The sequence below is a fragment of the Trichomycterus rosablanca genome, chromosome 14 (genome assembly GCF_030014385.1).
Source record: "Trichomycterus rosablanca isolate fTriRos1 chromosome 14, fTriRos1.hap1, whole genome shotgun sequence".
In the NCBI taxonomy this organism is placed as follows: domain Eukaryota; kingdom Metazoa; phylum Chordata; class Actinopteri; order Siluriformes; family Trichomycteridae; genus Trichomycterus; species Trichomycterus rosablanca.
Window position 1 is genome coordinate 23428537 of NC_086001.1, and position 19087 is coordinate 23447623.

General features: G+C 42.5%; 1 long non-coding RNA gene and 2 other non-coding genes across 3 annotated transcripts; 1 reads left to right on the plus strand and 2 right to left on the minus strand.

The window, feature by feature from the left end:
• Nucleotides 1–3048: 3048 nt before the first annotated feature.
• Nucleotides 3049–4074, minus strand: LOC134326605 (uncharacterized). The gene is made up of 3 exons (XR_010014541.1): nt 3991–4074; nt 3747–3815; nt 3049–3207 (listed from the first exon to the last, which is right to left on the minus strand). It is a non-coding gene; the product is annotated as an uncharacterized LOC134326605 (long non-coding RNA).
• Nucleotides 4075–12649: 8575 nt separating this feature from the next.
• trnaq-uug (transfer RNA glutamine (anticodon UUG)) lies at nt 12650–12721 on the minus strand. The gene has a single exon. It is a non-coding gene; the product is annotated as a tRNA-Gln (tRNA).
• A 6132-nt stretch (nt 12722–18853) lies between these two features.
• On the plus strand, nt 18854–18927 carry trnan-guu (transfer RNA asparagine (anticodon GUU)). The gene has a single exon. It is a non-coding gene; the product is annotated as a tRNA-Asn (tRNA).
• The last annotated feature ends 160 nt before the right edge of the window (nt 18928–19087 follow it).

Here is a 19087-nt window from a genome sequence, read left to right on the forward strand (position 1 = left end):
ATTGTTTACAGCGCCATCTACCGGCCAACTGGGTCCTAAACTTAATTCAGTGCAGTTTAACAGTGGAATAGTTTGTTATTTTGATACTTGGGTGGCAATGTTTAACTAAAATTACTCTTATTTACTGACTGAAAACTTCTAAATTAGCTCAGAATTATATCAATCACATAAGTTTAAAAAATCTGAGATGTAAAAGTAAAGTCTGAAGTTGTGTGTGTGTGTGTGTGTGTGTGTGTGTGTGTGTATTTTTCTTTTTGGCTTTGACTCTGGATTTGTGTCCAGAGTGCTAACCATTACACCATGGAACCACACAGTGAGGTCTGACTTAAGCCCAAAAGTTAATAATTAGTAATTTAAGAGCGAGTTGGCTGTTAGATGGCGCTGTAAACAATGATTTGCGATTATATTTTGGGATGGAGCAGCACTCCACACTGACAGCCCTTCAGTTATGGAGCTGCCACACAGAAACGATGGAGAGCTTTACTGTTGTTGAGCAGAACAGATCTTCGTGATGACTGAGGTTCATGTATTTTTCTTTTAAGAATAAATAAAAGCTGATGCTTTTAACCTCATACTTTACTAATACTTTTATTCTACACGGTCTAAATTTCTTTTAGTCTTCTGCCATGTGCAGTGCAAGAATTCACTCAATTACACAGCAGTTCTTTTTTTTTTTATTGCCATTGATGAAATGGATTGTAAGCATTTATAAAGGTCATGCCACGTTCATTAGGTGAAATGAAGCCAGAATTGAAGATGGCAGAAGAACAGGGTGGTATTCTTACTTTCATTGATTAAAATATTCAGGTTAGAAAGTCCTGATATGCAGCACATGCTCACCTGACTCTCTCTCAACCATGCTACCTTTAATCGTTAAAGTAGGGGTGGCCCATATGGGGATCGAACCCGCAACCTTGAAGTTAATAAGCACCACGCACTAACCAAATGAGCTAACCGGCCAGTTAACCTGTTCTTCCTTTAGATCTTTGTACATGATTCTACACTAACTCCATTCAACCAGCTGCATGGCAGCACAAAAACCATTTAAGAGTCTGCGCACTTACAGTGAAGATTAAAGCAAAACATCACAACGAGAAATCCTGACTTCAATCAATTTCTTTGAGGAATAACAGAAAACTTGAGTGACGTCCCATTCTTAATCCACCTGGTTTAATATGATGTTGGCCACCCTTTGCAGCTATAACAGCTTCAACTCCTCTGAGAGGCTTTCCACAAGGTTTAGGAGTGTGTTTATGGGAATTTTTGCAGAATTCTTCCAGAAGTGCATTTGTGAGGTCAGACACTGATGTTGTACGAGAAGGCCTGGCTCACAGTCTCCGCTCTAATTCATCTCAAGGTGTTCTATCTGGTTGAGACCAGTCAAGTTCTTTCACACCAAACTGGCTGATCCACGTCTTTAAGGACTTTGTGCTTTGTGCACTGGTGCGCAGTCATGTTGGAACAGGAAAGGGCCATCCCCAAACTGTTCCCACAAAGTTGGAAGCATGAAATTGTCCAAAATCTCTTGGTATGCTGAAGCATTAAGAGTTTCTCTCACTGGAACTAAGGGGCCAAACCCAACTCCTGAAAAACACCCCCACACCATAATCCCCCCTCCACCAAACTTGTACAAGTACTGTTCTCCTGGCAACCGCCAAACCCAGACTCGTCCATTGAATTGCCAGGTAGAGAAGCGTGATTCATCACTCCAGAGAACACGTCTCCACTGCTCTAGAGTCCAGTGGCGGCATGCTTTAGTCCATGCGCTTGGTGATGTAAGGCTTGGATGCAGCTGCTTGGCCATGGAAACCCATTCCATGAAGCTCTACACACTGTTCTTGAGCTCATCTGAAGGCCACATGAAGTTTGGAGGTCTGTAGTGATCGACTCTGCAGAACGTTGGTGACCTCTGTGCACTATGTTCCTCAGCATCCGCTGACCCGCTCTGTCATTTTACGTGGTACCACTTTGTTCCCAAACGCTTCCACTGTTATAATACCACTGACAGTCGACTGTATAATATTTAGTAGTGAGGAAATTTCTCGACTGGACTTGTTGCACAGGTGGCATCACAGTACCACGCTGGAATTCACTGAGCTCCTGAGAGCGACAAGGCGAGGTGCTTGGTTTAATACACCTGTGGCCATGGAAGTGATTGGAACACCTGAATTCAATGATTTGGATGGGTGAGTGAATACTTTTGGCAATATAGTGTATTTTGTAACTGGACCTCGTGTATTATAAAATGGTTGTTAATAGTTTACTGTCTCTTTAGGAGATATGAGTTCATTAAGTTTTAGGGTAACAATCTCAGGCTGCTCTGAGTGAGCTGACAGTAGGTCTGTATCTTCACTGCTGAGTTCAATGTTCTGTAACATGTCGGAAACGTTGTGTTGCTATTGTAAAAATGAACATTCATGCACCTTCATATATTCAGTGAGTTTATTTATTTATTATTTAATGTTATAAGATTTTGATGCTTGTTGATCCTGGTCATCCATGTTCTACACTTCTCATACAGCTGTGTGGATCAACAAGGGCGGCACCTCAGTGGAGTTCCTCTAACCAGTCACACACAGATACCCAAAATGCATCGTTCTGGTAAAAGAAGAGAGAGAGAGAGGATGGGTTAGAGAGAAACATCTGCAACAATCACTGAAATGTGAAATTGAGATGTAACGTGTCCTGATTGGACGGCTCCACCATCGTCCCTCCTTGATGCGCCGACAACGTCTCCTGCTAAATAAAACAAGAAGAGGTGTAAGAACATTCCAGAAGCTGTAGTGTTTGGACAGATGAGCATGTAGAGCAGCGTTTATCAGGTAAAATACACTGATTGTGGGAATGTTACCTGGATTTCTTACACGTCCGCTCAGCTACACACTGGACTACTGCGCTGCTTCCTTCTCAAGAGCAAAAGATACGTAGCTGTGGTCTGATCAAACTTCCACTGCACACACACAAACACATTAATAAATATTAATAAATATGTGTCTACATTTTAGCATCTGTGTTGATGCAGATACAAGTACCGAAGTGTACCTCAGACACCAGCTGCTCCATCATGTCCATCATGTCACTGTACTACGTCTAGGGTGGATGTTGTACCTGGCATGTGCTGTGCCATTCCACAGGGCTGCTGTACCCCTTCATTACCCACTCGTGATCCAGCAGATGCTCCACCTTTATACGCCGCTCTGGAACCACCTACAGGACAAGATACAAGAACTTCAGGTGATGAAGCCCACAGAGAAACACACACCCGCTTTGCTCACATTAAACACTGTTAGGATGAATCTTTTGTCGAGAGACCTTGAAGAAAGCAGTCATAGAATCCAGAAAGTACTCTACAAAACACTTTATTAAGTGTAAAAATGATCTGTGAATATATGCCAGAGCTAAGCCGATCAGCGCTCTTTTCTCCTGCAGTCTAGACACACAACCACCAAAGCAAGAGCTCCAGCTTCTCAACGCGCCTTTCTTTTAAACTAGTCTAGGCTCCTCCTCCGCCGCTGCTGTTGGAGCCAATGAAATGTGCTAAAAAGCCCAGGGCTCCGCCTCCCCCCCTCGGTAGGAGTCTAGAAGACCTCTGCCAAGAGACCATGGCAGCCGCCATTTTGAACAATAGACCATGCGGCGGCCATGCGGCATGCATGTCGTAAAACTTGGAAAATGCCGTAAAACTTCCCATATTGAATTTATGTTTAATAATGATGTTATGTTCCAAAAAACCTAACAACACACACCTGCAGCATTTCCTTAAGCAGCAGTACAGAACCAGGAGACAGCCAGTCAGGAGTGTCAAAGTGTCCTTTCTGAGGAAACACAGAGCAAAACAATCACATCTGATCAAAGAACATCACCACAAGCCGTTACTGTTACTTTTACTGTATGTTTAACATGCTGCTGAGCATTAAATAATGGATTCTGTTTCATAATCGTAACAAGACGTGTATGCCAATGGTGTTTCATTGTAGTTCCAAGACTTACAGTGATTTGTTCATGGAGCTCCACAAAGTTGTCACCATCGAACGGGAGGTAGCCACACAGCATGACATATAGGACAACACCCAAGCTCCAAACATCTGCCTAAAACACACACACATATTCATTGTCTTTTTTAACCATGCTTTACCCTGGTCAGTCCCCTCATCCAGACCTCATAGAATAACTCATGAATGGGGCTACAGAGGGGACTGAACACCTTGGATTTGGAGACTTTTTAATTGAAGTTTATCAGGAATAACCTGGGGACACACCCCAATCAAACCTACCTCTGCACCATGATAGGGTTGCGCATCAATGATTTCTGGTGCCAAGTAGGGAGGGGTTCCACAGCCCTCAGTCAGAGCAGTACCCAGTCCACCCTACAACAAAACAGATTTCTATCAACCGAAGGTCCAACTGTTGACTCGCATCTGCAACACAGCACACAAACTGAACCAGCATGGCTCTGTGACGTCCTGTTCATCTAACTGATCACTGAAACTAATTGTGGACACCATGTGTGCAAGGCTTCATTAAAGCATGATGGATGGGGGTAAGCACACTATCTTACTAGACTCTCTGAATGGCATTCAAATCGCTTGATTTAAGTATACACTACAGTCTTAGTAGAGACACGAACCTCTGGTTTGGCACAGAGACCAAAGTCGATGAGCTTGATGTTGTTCTTCTCATCCAGCATCATGTTTTCCTGAGAGTCAAAATAAAACACGTCATGTCCAAGCACTAACAAAGAAAGAGCACAAAGTATAAGTGGAAATCGTTTGGCTGACGCACTGGCTTAAGGTCACGGTGGGCGTATCCCTGGCTGTGGACGTAGGCCAGCGCCGAGACGATCTGACGGAAGATCCTGCGTGTCTCCTCCTCCGACAACCTGTCGTTATTATCGATGTGGTCGAACAGATCTCCACCCGGACAAAACTGGAGGAGAGAGCGAGTCAAGTGAGCAGCAAATCATTATAAATCCAGAGATTAATCAAATCTGATAGTTTCCAACCACTGATGGTACCTCAAGCACCATGTAGATCTGGTCAGCAGTCTCCATGACTTGGTACAAGCGGCACACGTGCTGATGATTGAGGTTCTTCAGGGCTTCAATCTCGATCCTCAAATCAGACAACTCATCCTGCAATGGGGATGAAACCGGAACAGTTTTATGACTTTTCAGATCAGAATTAGGAGAACCAAATGTTTGGAAACTGAGACACGTCCGTCTTTAACAGACGGTTTTGCTGAAACTAACCCCGAGCTCTTTCTTCTCCAGGATCTTGATGGCCACTGGCTCTTGAGTCTGAATGTGCCTGCCGAGCTTGACCGTCGCATAACCACCTGAAGAACGATTGAATAAAAAAAAAATATTAAGTCAGGTTTTAAAAGATGCACATCTGTGTTACACAAAGGCAGAGAGACGACTGAAAGTGGTACCAGTTACCTGATCCAATGGTTTTGTAAACCTCATAGCACTTGTGCAGCTCAGAGACGTCCTCAACCACACGTGACATTTCCTCTGAGATGTCGTCTGTCTCGGGTACAGCGCATGGCATCTCAACCTGCTGCCCACAAGAGACATGTTATTATTATTACTGATTTGGCCTCTGCTTGTTTCATCCTACATCCAGCGGAGGATCCGTAGAGTCAACACGACCATTGAGGAGGTCCCACAGATGCTCAATTGGGTTCATGTCTGGGGCTAAGAGGAATCCAGGGGCCGGGGTGGTACTCAGAGGTCCTCGTGACCCAATAAGGTCCTGGTAGGTCGTCACAGGTATCTGGAGCCATAGGAGGATCAAGGGGAGGAACGACACAGCAAACTGATACTCACCTGGTTCCCATCTGCCTTATGGTCTCCTTCATAGACTGAACCACAGTCTTCCTTTCCCAGCAGCTCTCCAAATGTGTATCGGCTGTCCGGGTTTGTATGGGTCATCTTTTCCTCTTGACCTCCTACGTTGGTGGTTTCTCCTTCAGCATCTTCAACACAAGTATCACCAATGATGCTTCAGGTCTTATGTGGACCAAAAATAAGGGTCCATATAAAGGGCCGGCATACTCACCCTTGTTCTCGAGAGCATCACAGATGACTTCTCCAGAACTGATCCCACCTACAAAACCCAAGGGTTAAATATATAGTCACTAGAGTTCAATAGTGTCGGGCTCGAACGTGGTGGTGTTAAGGTTACCTGAAGCTTCAGAAGATGCCCGCGGTCCCTGGGAGTCTGTCTGCTCACTCGAGTCTGAGTCCTCCAACTGAATCTCCCCATCCGACAACGTCTCACTGGAGTCTGATTTTGAATCATTCTTGTACCCGTCTGATTCCTCCTGATTCAGACGCATTAAACTGGTGTTAAAGCCGAGAACTGAACCCCTCCCCTCCCGGAGTATAGTGGTAATGATAATTCACCTCGCTCTCGACTGTTTCTTCTTCTCTCTCAGTCAGGTTCTGAATGGCGCTAATCCACGCCTGTCTACTTGCCTCACAGTCGGCCTGGAACGTACAGCTCCTGTACACACGGTGATAGATACAGATTATATAGGATGCAGACAGATAGACAGATTGAGTAGATAGATAAACAGATAGATAGACAGACATTCAGACAGACAGATGGATAGACAGATAGATAAATAGTCTGTCTATCTACCTGTCTGTCTTTCTATCCATCATCTTGTCTATCTATCTTTTGTCTGTTTATTGATCATCTGTCTATCTCTGATGATTATAGATCTGGACTTACCTTGTGGGCGTGACCACCCGGAAGCAGAAGCGTCGCCCGGCGTCCTCGCAGCTCTGGACCGAACAGCGCTGCAGGTTTTCAGCCAGCACCGTGAAGTCTCGCTGGGGGAATAGAACATAAAACCTTCTTATTTATACAGTTGATGATATAAACGCCGGTGAAATCGTCCCAGACTTAAACGCGACGGGGGCGGTTAGGGGCGCATCCCGGCACAGAAGTCGACCTCTGCTGTGATGCGCCTGAATTATGAGGGGCGTAAGACTCCGGTGCATTATGGGTATTTCACAGAGTCCAGGAAAGAGCTGATTTAGTTAATGTAAAGTCATGTGACCGACCTTAAACCTCTTCTTGTAGAGAAGCTGATCGTTTTGTATGATGAACCACCGCCTGCAGAGATCAAACACATCGTATATATATATATATATATATATATATAGATATATATATTATTGAGTGTATATATATAATATTGAGTGTATATATATACAGTGTATCACAAAAGTGAGTACACCCCTCACATTTCTGCAAATATTTCATTATATCTTTTCATGGGACAACACTATAGACATGAAACTTGGATATAACTTAGAGTAGTCAGTGTACAGCTTGTATAGCAGTGTAGATTTACTGTCTTCTGAAAATAACTCAACACACAGCCATTAATGTCTAAATAGCTGGCAACATAAGTGAGTACACCCCACAGTGAACATGTCCAAATTGTGCCCAAATTTGTCGTTGTCCCTCCCTGGTGTCATGTGTCAAGGTCCCAGGTGTAAATGGGGAGCAGGGCTGTTAAATTTGGTGTTTTGGGTACAATTCTCTCATACTGGCCACTGGATATTCAACATGGCACCTCATGGCAAAGAACTCTCTGAGGATGTGAGAAATAGAATTGTTGCTCTCCACAAAGATGGCCTGGGCTATAAGAAGATTGCTAACACCCTGAAACTGAGCTACAGCATGGTGGCCAAGGTCATACAGCGGTTTTCCAGGACAGGTTCCACTCGGAACAGGCTTCGCCAGGGTCGACCAAAGAAATTGAGTCTACGTGTTCGGCGTCAAATCCAGAGGTTGGCCTTAAAAAATAGACACATGAGTGCTGCCAGCATTGCTGCAGAGGTTGAAGACGTGGGAGGTCAGCCTGTCAGTGCTCAGATCATACGCCGCACACTGCATCAACTCGGTCTGCATGGTCGTCATCCCAGAAGGAAGCTGACGCACAAGAAAGCCCGCAAACAGTTTGCTGAAGACAAGCAGTCCAAGAACAAGGATTACTGGAATGCCCTGTGGTCTGACGAGACCAAGATAAACTTGTTTGGCTCAGATGGTGTCCAGCATGTGTGGCGGCGCCCTGGTGAGAAGTACCAAGACAACTGTATCTTGCCTACAGTCAAGCATGGTGGTGGTAGCATCATGGTCTTGGGCTGCATGAGTGTTGCTGGCACTGGGGAGCTGCGGTTCATTGAGGGAAACATGAATTCCAACATGTACTGTGACATTCTGAAACAGAGCATGATCCCCTCCCTTCGAAAACTGGGCCTCATGGCAGTTTTCCAACAGGATAACGACCCCAAACACAACCTCCAAGATGACAACTGCCTTGCTGAGGAAGCTGAAGGTAAAGGTGATGGACTAAACCCAATTGAGCACCTGTGGCGCATCCTCAAGTGGAAGGTGGAGGAGTTCAAGGTGTCTAACATCCACCAGCTCCGTGATGTCATCATGGAGGAGTGGAAGAGGATTCCAGTAGCAACCTGTGCAGCTCTGGTGAATTCCATGCCCAGGAGGGTTAAGGCAGTGCTGGATAATAATGGTGGTCACACCAAATATTGACACTTTGGGCACAATTTGGACATGTTCACTGTGGGGTGTACTCACTTATGTTGCCAGCTATTTAGACATTAATGGCTGTGTGTTGAGTTATTTTCAGAAGACAGTAAATCTACACTGCTATACAAGTTGTACACTGACTACTCTAAGTTATATCCAAGTTTCATGTCTATAGTGTTGTCCCATGAAAAGATATAATAAAATATTTGCAGAAATGTGAGGGGTGTACTCACTTTTGTGATACACTGTATATATATATAATATTGAGTGTATATATATAATATTGAGTGTGTATATATATAATATTGAGTGTATATATATAAATATATATATATAATATTGAGTGTATATATATAATATTGAGTGTATATACTGTATATATATAATATTGAGTGTATATATATAATATTGAGTGTATATATATATAATATTAAGTGTATATATATATATATATATATATATATATTATTGAGTGTATATATATAATATTGAGTGTATATATAATATTAAGTGTATATATATATATATATATATATATATATTATTGAGTGTATATATATAATATTGAGTGTATATATATAGAGAATTCCTGATATATACACTAAGCATCAGTGTACAGACCTGTTCCAGGTTTTAAACACACTCCTGGTCCTCTTAAACAGAAACCCCTCCATCAGGAGTGCTTCCTGGGCCCCTGTGCCACCCCCGTGACCCGGGTCGCCCCCGGAGGACGCCCGGGGAGGCGCCCCGCAACACAGCACACGCAGAAACCTCTGTCTCAGAGAAGCAGCCATCGTAAATGAGGAGAAAATCTAAATGCTGCTGCTGAAGAGCACAGGTCCACATTGTGATGTCACAGCGTTCCGAGGGAGCAGAGTGAATTTACCTTTACCATATATGGGCATGACTGGATTCATGTGACTGCACATATACTGACTTGATTTCCACTGTGGGACGGCTTCTGGAGGGTCCTGGGTTCAATTATCGAGTGAAATTAGCATGTTTTCCCCATGTCCTGGGGGTAACAGGGTACCCTAGGTATAAGTGTGTGTGACACACTCTGGTACTGACACACCACATACCATGACACACCCTGGTACTGGTACTGACACACCCCCATACCATGACACACCCTGGTACTGGTACTGACACACCCCATACCATGACACACCCTGGTACTGACACACCCCCATACCATGACACACCCTGATACTGATACTGACACACCCCATACCATGACACATCCTGGTACTGGTACTGACACACCCCCATACCATGACACACCCTGGTACTGACACACCCCCATACCATGACACACCCTGATACTGATACTGACACACCCCATACCATGACACATCCTGGTACTGGTACTGAAACACCCCCATACCATGACACACCCTGGTACTGGTACTGACACACCCCCATACCATGACACACCCTGGTACTGACACACCCCCATACCATGACACACCCTGATACTGATACTGACACACCCCATACCATGACACATCCTGGTACTGGTACTGACACACCCCCATACCATGACACACCCTGGTACTGGTACTGACACACCCCCATACCATGACACACCCTGATACTGGTACTGACACACCCCCATACCATGACACACCCTGGTACTATTACTGACACACCCCCCATACCATGACACACCCTGGTACTGGTACTAACACACCCCCATACCATGACACACCCTGGTACTGGTACTAACACACCCCCATACCATGACACACCCTGGTACTGGTACTGACACACCCCCATACCATGACACACCCTGGTACTGGTACTGACACACCCCCATACCATGACACACCCTGATACTGGTACTGACACACCACCATACCATGACACACCCTGGTACTATTACTGACACACCCCCATACCATGACACACCCTGATACTGGTACTGACACACCCCCATACCATGACACTCCCTGGTACTGGTACTGACACACCCCCATACTTTTAACTTTTAATAGTGAGCGCAACATTAGAAAATCTTAGAACCTCATCACATTCATGCACGTGTCTTTCCTTTACAGATTGAGTGTTTTGGTTTGTGTGGAGGTACGACTGGAAAGGAAACTGTAACAAACAACCTAGTAAATCATTAAGTTTTTTTAAATTAATATTTAAACTGAATTCATCCATTAAGTCTCCTCTCCTACAGCCGAGACGAACTTGAGAACAACAGTAAAGCTCTCCATCGTTTCTGTGTGGCAGCTCCATAACTGAAGTGCTGGCAGTGTAGAATCGGGTATGTGGGTATATGCCCTGCTTGGGTCATAGGCCGGTTAGCTCAGTTGGTTAGAGCGTTGTGCTAATAACACCAAGGTCATGGGTTTGATCCCCGTATGAGCCACACCCACTTTTGGACTTAAACTAACAAACAAGTGAGCCTTCTCTCACTAGGAGGTTCTATTGACCTGGGCTTCAAACGTTGTCTCTGACAAGTGTGAGATCTTTTTAATGCCTCTCTCATTCAGGTCAGAAACATGCCATTATTTCAATTTGCCAAACTTAATTGCCCTTCTGTAAATGTTAGCAAGTCATGTGACCCATGTGTACCATCCAGTAAAACAGCTGTGCACGTGCCTCTGTGGTGCAATTGGTTAGCGCGTTCGGCTGTTAACCGAAAGGTTGGTGGTTCGAGCCCCCCCAGGGACGAGTGCCTTTTATTGCACAACCTGCCTGTTGATCAAACGGATATGAGACACAACAACAATGTGTAGTCCCACAGAATAGTGGAAATAAGTAACTAAATAACATCCAGTAAACAACAGTCCTACAAGCACAAACATCCACCTGATAAGTCACCAGAGACCGACTGTCCAAAGTGGAAGAACGTTCTTTTGGTTTCCGTAGATGTTAAATGAAGATACTCGCCCAACGTGGGGCTCAAACCCACGACCCTGAAATTAAGGGTCTCATGCTCTACCGACTGAGCTAGCCGGGCTTAAGCAACATGTTAGAACAAACAGCTCATCGATCAGACCATCAGAGAGATGTAGGTTTAATTCACTAACATCACGACCAGATTAAGAACTAATGGTTAAACTGCACAACCCAACAAGTTAAAATTACCCATCATGTGTTCTGTCCAATATTTACACAGTGCTGGTTGCCAAATAACACATTTTCACCTGCATTCGGCCTTTTCTTTCCTGTATACCAAAAACATTCGCCATTGCCATCGCCATTGCAGGTCTACAACACGTTACAAAAACACTTGGGACACTTTATTTTTGCTTTCTTTATCTTGCTGGTGTAACGTTGTATTGAAACTAAAATAAATAAATAAAAACTTCAAATTTAAAAGCAAGTGTTTAGGTTCATTCATCATCTTAACACATATTACAAACTAATCAAGCTCGTCCAATTTCAGACATTGTTCACGTAAACAAAGATCTCAGCTGGAAACACAATATTCATTTATTTATAGGCAGTGATGTTTATGGTTTTACACTTAAAAACATGAACAATTAAAAAATAACAACAAACACAACAACAACAATTTAATAATAATGTCACAAATCTGTACCCAAGCAACAAGCTGTAATTTATCTAGCACCACTAGATGGGAACGATCTCTGTACAACATTTTGAACTTCACTTTAAAAGTCAGTTCAGTGTGTTTTACTGTAGTAAGAATAGCTCCACATGTTTTGTACATAGTGTTTAGGGTATTTAAGCTGGATGGATAGATGGAAGTTAACATGTAATCTAAGGTGACTCTTAAGTTTATTCGCTGCTGTTGGCTTATAAAGTTTTACTGAACAAACTGGCTCGTATTTTGGCACTGATATACCTTCCTGAATGGTGATCTGCTTGGTTGACACAACTAACACAAGTAATCGTGGTCTACACCCCACAAGCGCTCTGTTGTACTTGCGCATGCGCTGAACGCTACCATCCTGGAACTGCTAAAGTTTCTAAACCTTTAGGTAGATGGCGCTGTAAACAATCATTTGCCTTTTGGTGTTACAATTCGGCATAGAGCAGTCACATGTGGCACACTATTCTCTACTCAGCATTGATAACAGTGTTTTTACCTAAATAAAGCCAGGTTCCACCGAGATTTGAACTCGGATCACTGGATTCAAAGTCCAGAGTGCTAACCATTACACCAAGGAACCCTGACGCCACAAGAACTAAACGTAATGATTCACCATTTGCTAAGTAAATAAAGCAAAACTACACAACTTCAGACTTTACTTTTACATCTCAAGTGATTTAAACTTATGTGATTGATATAATTGACTGAAATCAATTGACAAAACTGAGGTAATTTAGAAGTTTTAAACACTAAATAAAAGTAATTTTAGTTAAACATTGCCACCAAGTATAAAAATCACAACAAAACATTTCGCTGTTGGAAAATTGCATTAAGTTTAGGATGCAGTTGGCCCGTCCCTCATAGTCGCTCTGAAGCAGATGATTTGATGTTTTTGCACCTGTTCAGGAGATCACAAGTCACGAATGATCACACACAAGTCAGTTGATTTTAATACTGTTAGTTTTTTGAAATGAGATCCAACAAGCTCATGGTAAGGTGTCCAAATAATTTTTGCCACATAGTGTATCATTACTATTGCTAAGGAGTTAATATGTGTGTCTACATTACTTCATGTATGTATACGTGTCTAACATACGTATCTATTCAGTTAATATTCATAAGCATGCACACACACACACAATACACAAACAATACACACACTCATACACAATACACACACATGCTTCCACATTCACATGTTTTTGCTGTATGTGTTATGTAGATAATATTTAGGTGATTTTATGTATTTTTGACATTTTATTGTTATTGAAGTAAACCTTTTTACAAGTTTAGGGGTTTTGTGTTTTACTTCACTGTATGGTGCATCATTAAACTGTTATACATTATTTATTCTATTTTGTATTAGATGAGATGGTTTGTCTCTGTATTTTTAAATGACAGCTAACGATAGTGATCCGACTCCTTTAACCCTTCTGTCGTGTTCGGGTCAAATCTGACCGATTTACAACTTAAAACACTCATAAATATTGTGTTTTACATCTGATTGCCTCAAGGCCTCATGATATCCTCCACAATATGCACTTGAACATAAAAAAATTCTTTCATTGAATTTTGAGTGTTTTAGTCAGCCTTGTGACACCTGTGGTGTTCCCGGTCAAAAGTGACCGCCATAGGAAATGAATGGGTATCCAGACTATATTTATCCATCAGACAGAAAACATCCCCATACACACCACCCAAACTCACTCACCCACCCACCCACCCACTCACCCACCCACCCACTCACCCACCCACTCACCCACCCACTCACTCACTCACTCACTCACACACACATTTCAGACTGAACAATGTCTTTTGCGTGTACACATCTCTTTCCCGCGCTTATGTGCCGATCCTCCCACGTGAACCAACTTCCGGATGAAACAATGTATCATATCTTGACCAGACTAAACAGGTGTCTGTTATGTGAACCCATCTCTTTCCCGCGCTTATGTACCCATCCCCCACGTGAACCACACGTTAACCACACCTTCCAGACTAATCAATGTATCATCTTCACACAGACCCCATATATATAGATTGATGTTTGCCTTGCACTCATTTTACTCTGAGCACAATGAGTAGGCGACTGACCAAGCGGTTATCTGTGGAAGAGGTTCTGGTCCAGGTTTTTGGACATGATGAAGAGGGCACTGAAATTGAACCAGAGATAGAGGAGGATGTCTCGGAAGTGGAAGACAACACAGATTTAGATCCAAACTTTGAGGAGACTGACCAGTCAGATGGAGAGGGAGAGGCACCTGAAGAACAGGCACCTGAGGAGAGATTCCAGTCCAAGAGTGGACACTTGCTCTGGTCTTCATCCCCCCAGGACAGAGGAAGTAGAGCGAGAGTGGAAAACATCATAAAGATGACTCCAGGGCCAACACGGTATGCGACATCTCGTGTGGATGACATCAAGTCCAGCTTCCAACTCTTTTTACCAGAGTCCATTGAGGGAATTATACTGGAGATGACTAACCTGGAGGGGAAGCGTGTGTTTGGGGACACCTGGAGAGAAATCGACCTGGTAGACCTCCAAGCCTACTTCGGTCTGTTGATTTTAGCAGGAGTATATCGCTCAAACAATGAGGCTACAAAAAGTCTGTGGGATGCAGAGTCTGGCAGGCCTATATTCCGGGCAACTATGTCCTTACAACAGTTTCATGTCCTTTCAAGAATTATTCGATTTGATAACAGAGATACACGACCCGTCCGCTGGCGAAATGACAAACATGTTCATTTTGTATTTTCACTGCAGTTATTTTATGTCTAATTCTATAAATTCATGTTAAACACTACTTTGAGACATTGATCACAGCTAAAGAATGTTGAATAAAAATTTGGTGGTGAAAAATGGTTTTTGTGCTAATTTAAGAGCAGTTAAAACAGACCGGTCAATTTTGACCGGGAACACTAAAGTAAGGGGCGGGAGGTGAACATGACAGAAGGGTTAAGTATTTTGTATAACATAAAATGTTGACTTCATCAAAAAGAATCGACTCCTTCAGCTTCTAACGGCTCATTGCTGAGTACTATCAGCTTAGTGAATCGACTTTTTCGAGTTTATTCCTGACGTTAGACTTAAAGAACCGTCGTGATGATGTTAGTGAATTAAACCTACATCTCTCTGATGGTCTGACCGATGAGCTGTCTATTCTAACATGCTGCTTAAGCCCAGCTAGCTCAGTCGGTAGAGCATGAGACTCTTAATCTCAGGGTCGTGGGTTTGAGCCCCATGTTGGGTGAGTATCTTCATTTAACATCTACTGAAACCACTTTGGACAGTCGGTCTCTGGTGACTTATCAGGTGGATATTTGTGCTGGATGTTTTTCAGTTACTTATTTCCACTAGTCTGTGGGACTACATGTTGTTGTTGTCTCATATCCTTTGATTAACAGGCAGGTTGTGCAATAAAAGACACTCGTCCCTGGGTAGGCTCAAACCACTAACCTTTCGGTTAACAGCCGAACGCGCTAACCGATTGCGCACAGAGACACGCGCACACTTTTTTTCATTGGACGGTACGCATGGGTCACATGACTTGGTAATGTTTACCTTAGGCCAGTGTTAATTTTGACAGCACATTTTGATTTAGTCTTAGTCATAGTCTTTTAACTAAAATGTCATTTAGTCATAAAGTCATAATTTAGTCATCTTAATTGTTTTAGTTTTAGTCGACTAATTATCATAAGAATATAGTCGACTAAATCTACAGTCGATTCAGTCGACTCAAATATAAAGGGTGTAAAATGTAAATGCTTTATCATCAGTTCCCTTGAATTATTTACACAAAATGAAACATTTTTAACCAGTTATGGAATATTATTAATGTTTGAAAGTACAATACACACAAAACAGATGTAACTTATTTCAAACATCTTTATTTACCTGACCTTGCTTATTGAGCATAACAATAACAAAATATTAATGACCAGAAGGCCTGCTCTGCCTGAAAAATATATGCATGGTTCATAACAAATTCCATATTACATTCTTTATAAAACTGGGTACTGCAAAAGCAGCTGTGACATTATGTTGCCATTATATTGCCAGCAGTGCCAGATGTTTCAGATTTGTTGTGTTTTTACCCGAGATCGTCGCCCCACATGGTGTACACATCATCTTGTTTTTCACGACGTGAAATGAGAAATGTGTCTATATATCGGCTCTCCACTTTCTCCTTGTTGACATTGTGGAGTTAACCTAGTTCCATAAGTAAAGACAGTTCACAGGCTAGTCTGGTCTTCCCGGGTTCAGATCAAATTTGTGCAAGTGTAGTCTTACCGCGGTACTGCAAAAGAGATTAGTACTGATTGGATGGCTACCCGGCTTGTCCCGCCCCTCCACATACGCTAAAGTAGTTCTGATTGGATCTCTTCCTAACTTGTCACTACCATCCACAAAACTAAATCACTTATTGGATGTCGTCCCTGCCAAACATTTTTGTCTTGTTTTTATTCGTCGACAAAAGTGTCAATTCATTTCGTCATAGTTTTTATCCTTTTATGTAGTTTCTATTTAGTTATAGTCTCGTTTTTGTCATGAAAAAAGGTCACGAAATTAACACTGATCCACATTGCATAAAGGCTTTCACAAAGCATGGACAAATTGAGACGCGTCCTGAAGCAGCTGAGGTAAACACTACAGACTCCTCTATACTACCTGATTACAGTTTTACCTCACTCACTTTTAATTACTTCATTTTCTTTATTCTTTCACACTATTGTAAATTGTTCCCCAGCAATTCAGTGTCAGACACCTAGTACATTGTGAAATTAAGGAAATACATCATTAAAGTATACTGTAAAAATATGAACATTTATAACCAGAACATATAAATATTCCATTCAATATTTCATTATCTCCAAATGAATACTGTGTTTTTAATTCATCCTGATCGTGGATGCTTCGGCATTTGGTGACTTTTATTCACACTCATCTTGTACACCGATCAGACATAACATTCTGTCCATTTTATCAGCTCCACTTACCATACAGAAGCACTCTGTAGTTCTACAATTACTGACTGTAGTCCATCTGTTTCTCTACATGCTTTGTTAGCCCCCTTTCACCCTGTTCTTCAATGGTCAGGACCCCCACAGGACCACCACAGAGCAGGTATTATTTAGGTGGTGGATCATTCTCAGCACTGCAGTGACACTGACATGGTGGTGGTGTGTTAGTGTGTGTTCTGCTGGTTCGAGTAGATCAGACACAGCAGCGCTGCTGGAGTTTTTAAATACCGTGTTCACTCACTGTCCACTCTAACAGACACTTCTACCTAGTTGGTTCACCTTGTAGATGTAAAGTCAGAGACGATCGCTCATCTATTGCTGCTGTTTGAGTCGATCATCTTCTAGACCTTCATCAGTGGTCACAGGACGCTGCCCATGGGGTGCTGTTGGCTGGATATTTCTGGTTGGTGGACAATTCTTAGTCCAGCAGTAACAGTGAGGTGTTTAAAAACCCACACTCCTGCAAGAACGGAAATAGCAAGTAAGTAAAATGTATTTATAAAGCTATAAAACTACTTCCACTGACCAAAGTACTGTCAACAGCTCATTTGAACTACTCTGTGTGTGTGTGTAGCTGAAACGGACTTTCATAATACACATCTAAGAGGCTTTGTGGGTTCACTAAGAGTTATTACCATTAAGCAAATGTAAAGCATATTTCTATATGAAGAGCATCTGTTTCCAGATAATATACACTGAGGTTTAAAGCATAATGGAAAGGGTTCAGTAATTGTGTAGTAGTTTAAGAGTACTAGCTCAGTCGGTAGATCATGAGACTCTTAATCTCAGGGTTGTGTGTTCGAGCCCCATGTTGGGCGACTATCTTCATTTAACGTCTACGGAAACCAAAAGGACGTTCTTCCACTTTGGAACAGCCAAACACGCTAACCGATTGCACCACAGAGACACGCGCACAGCTGTTTCATTGGATGGTACACACGGGTCACATGACTTGCTAACGTTAAAGTCAGGGTAATAAACAGTATAACACTCAGTGTTGCCACCTTACAGTATCTCACAAAAGTAAGTGCACCCTCACATTTCTGCAGATATTTTATTATATCTTTTAATGGGACAACACAATAGAAATGAGACTTGGATATAACTTAGTCAGTGTACAGCTTGTATAGCAGTATAGATTTTTTGTTGGTTATCCTGGGTCGGTTAATGATGCAAGGTTACTAAAGAACAGCCCTGAATATAAAGAGGGCTTATACCCACCTGCTCTTTACACTGCTAAAGAAGACTGCTCTTTATATGAGCTAAGATCTCTCAAAGCATTTCATCACTATTGCTGTGAGAGCGATGGGGCGGTAGTCATTCATACATGTGATGCTGGACTTCTTTGGGACTATAATAACATGAAAAATATAATTATTTGCATTAGCAGATAATTTACACAAGTGAAGACTGAGGAAATGTTTGGTCTGTTTCAGATCCACACGTACAGAGTAGTTAAAACCAGCTGTTGTGTTGTAAGTGCTGTAGGTTGTGATGTAGTTTTTCTGTTATTCCTCAGTGAAATTGATTGAAGTCTGGATTTCTCACTGTAAAGTTTTGCTTTGATCTTCACTGAAAGTGTGCAGACTCTCTAATGGTTTCTAAAGTCAGAAACTTATTTGCCCTTCAGTAAACGTTAACAAATCATCTGACCCGTGTGTACCATCCAATGAACTAGCTCTAACTAGAGTGTGTCTCTGTGGCGCAATCGGTTAGCGCGTTCGGCTGTTAACCGAAAGGTTGGTGGTTCGAGCCCACTCAGGGACGAGTGTCTTTTATTGCACAACCTGCCTGTTGATCAAACGGATATGAGACACAACAACAATGTGTGGTCCCACAGAATAGTGAAAATAAGTAACTGAAAAACATCCAGTAAACAACAGTCCTGCAAGCACAAATATCCACTTGATAAGTCAGCGGAGACTGT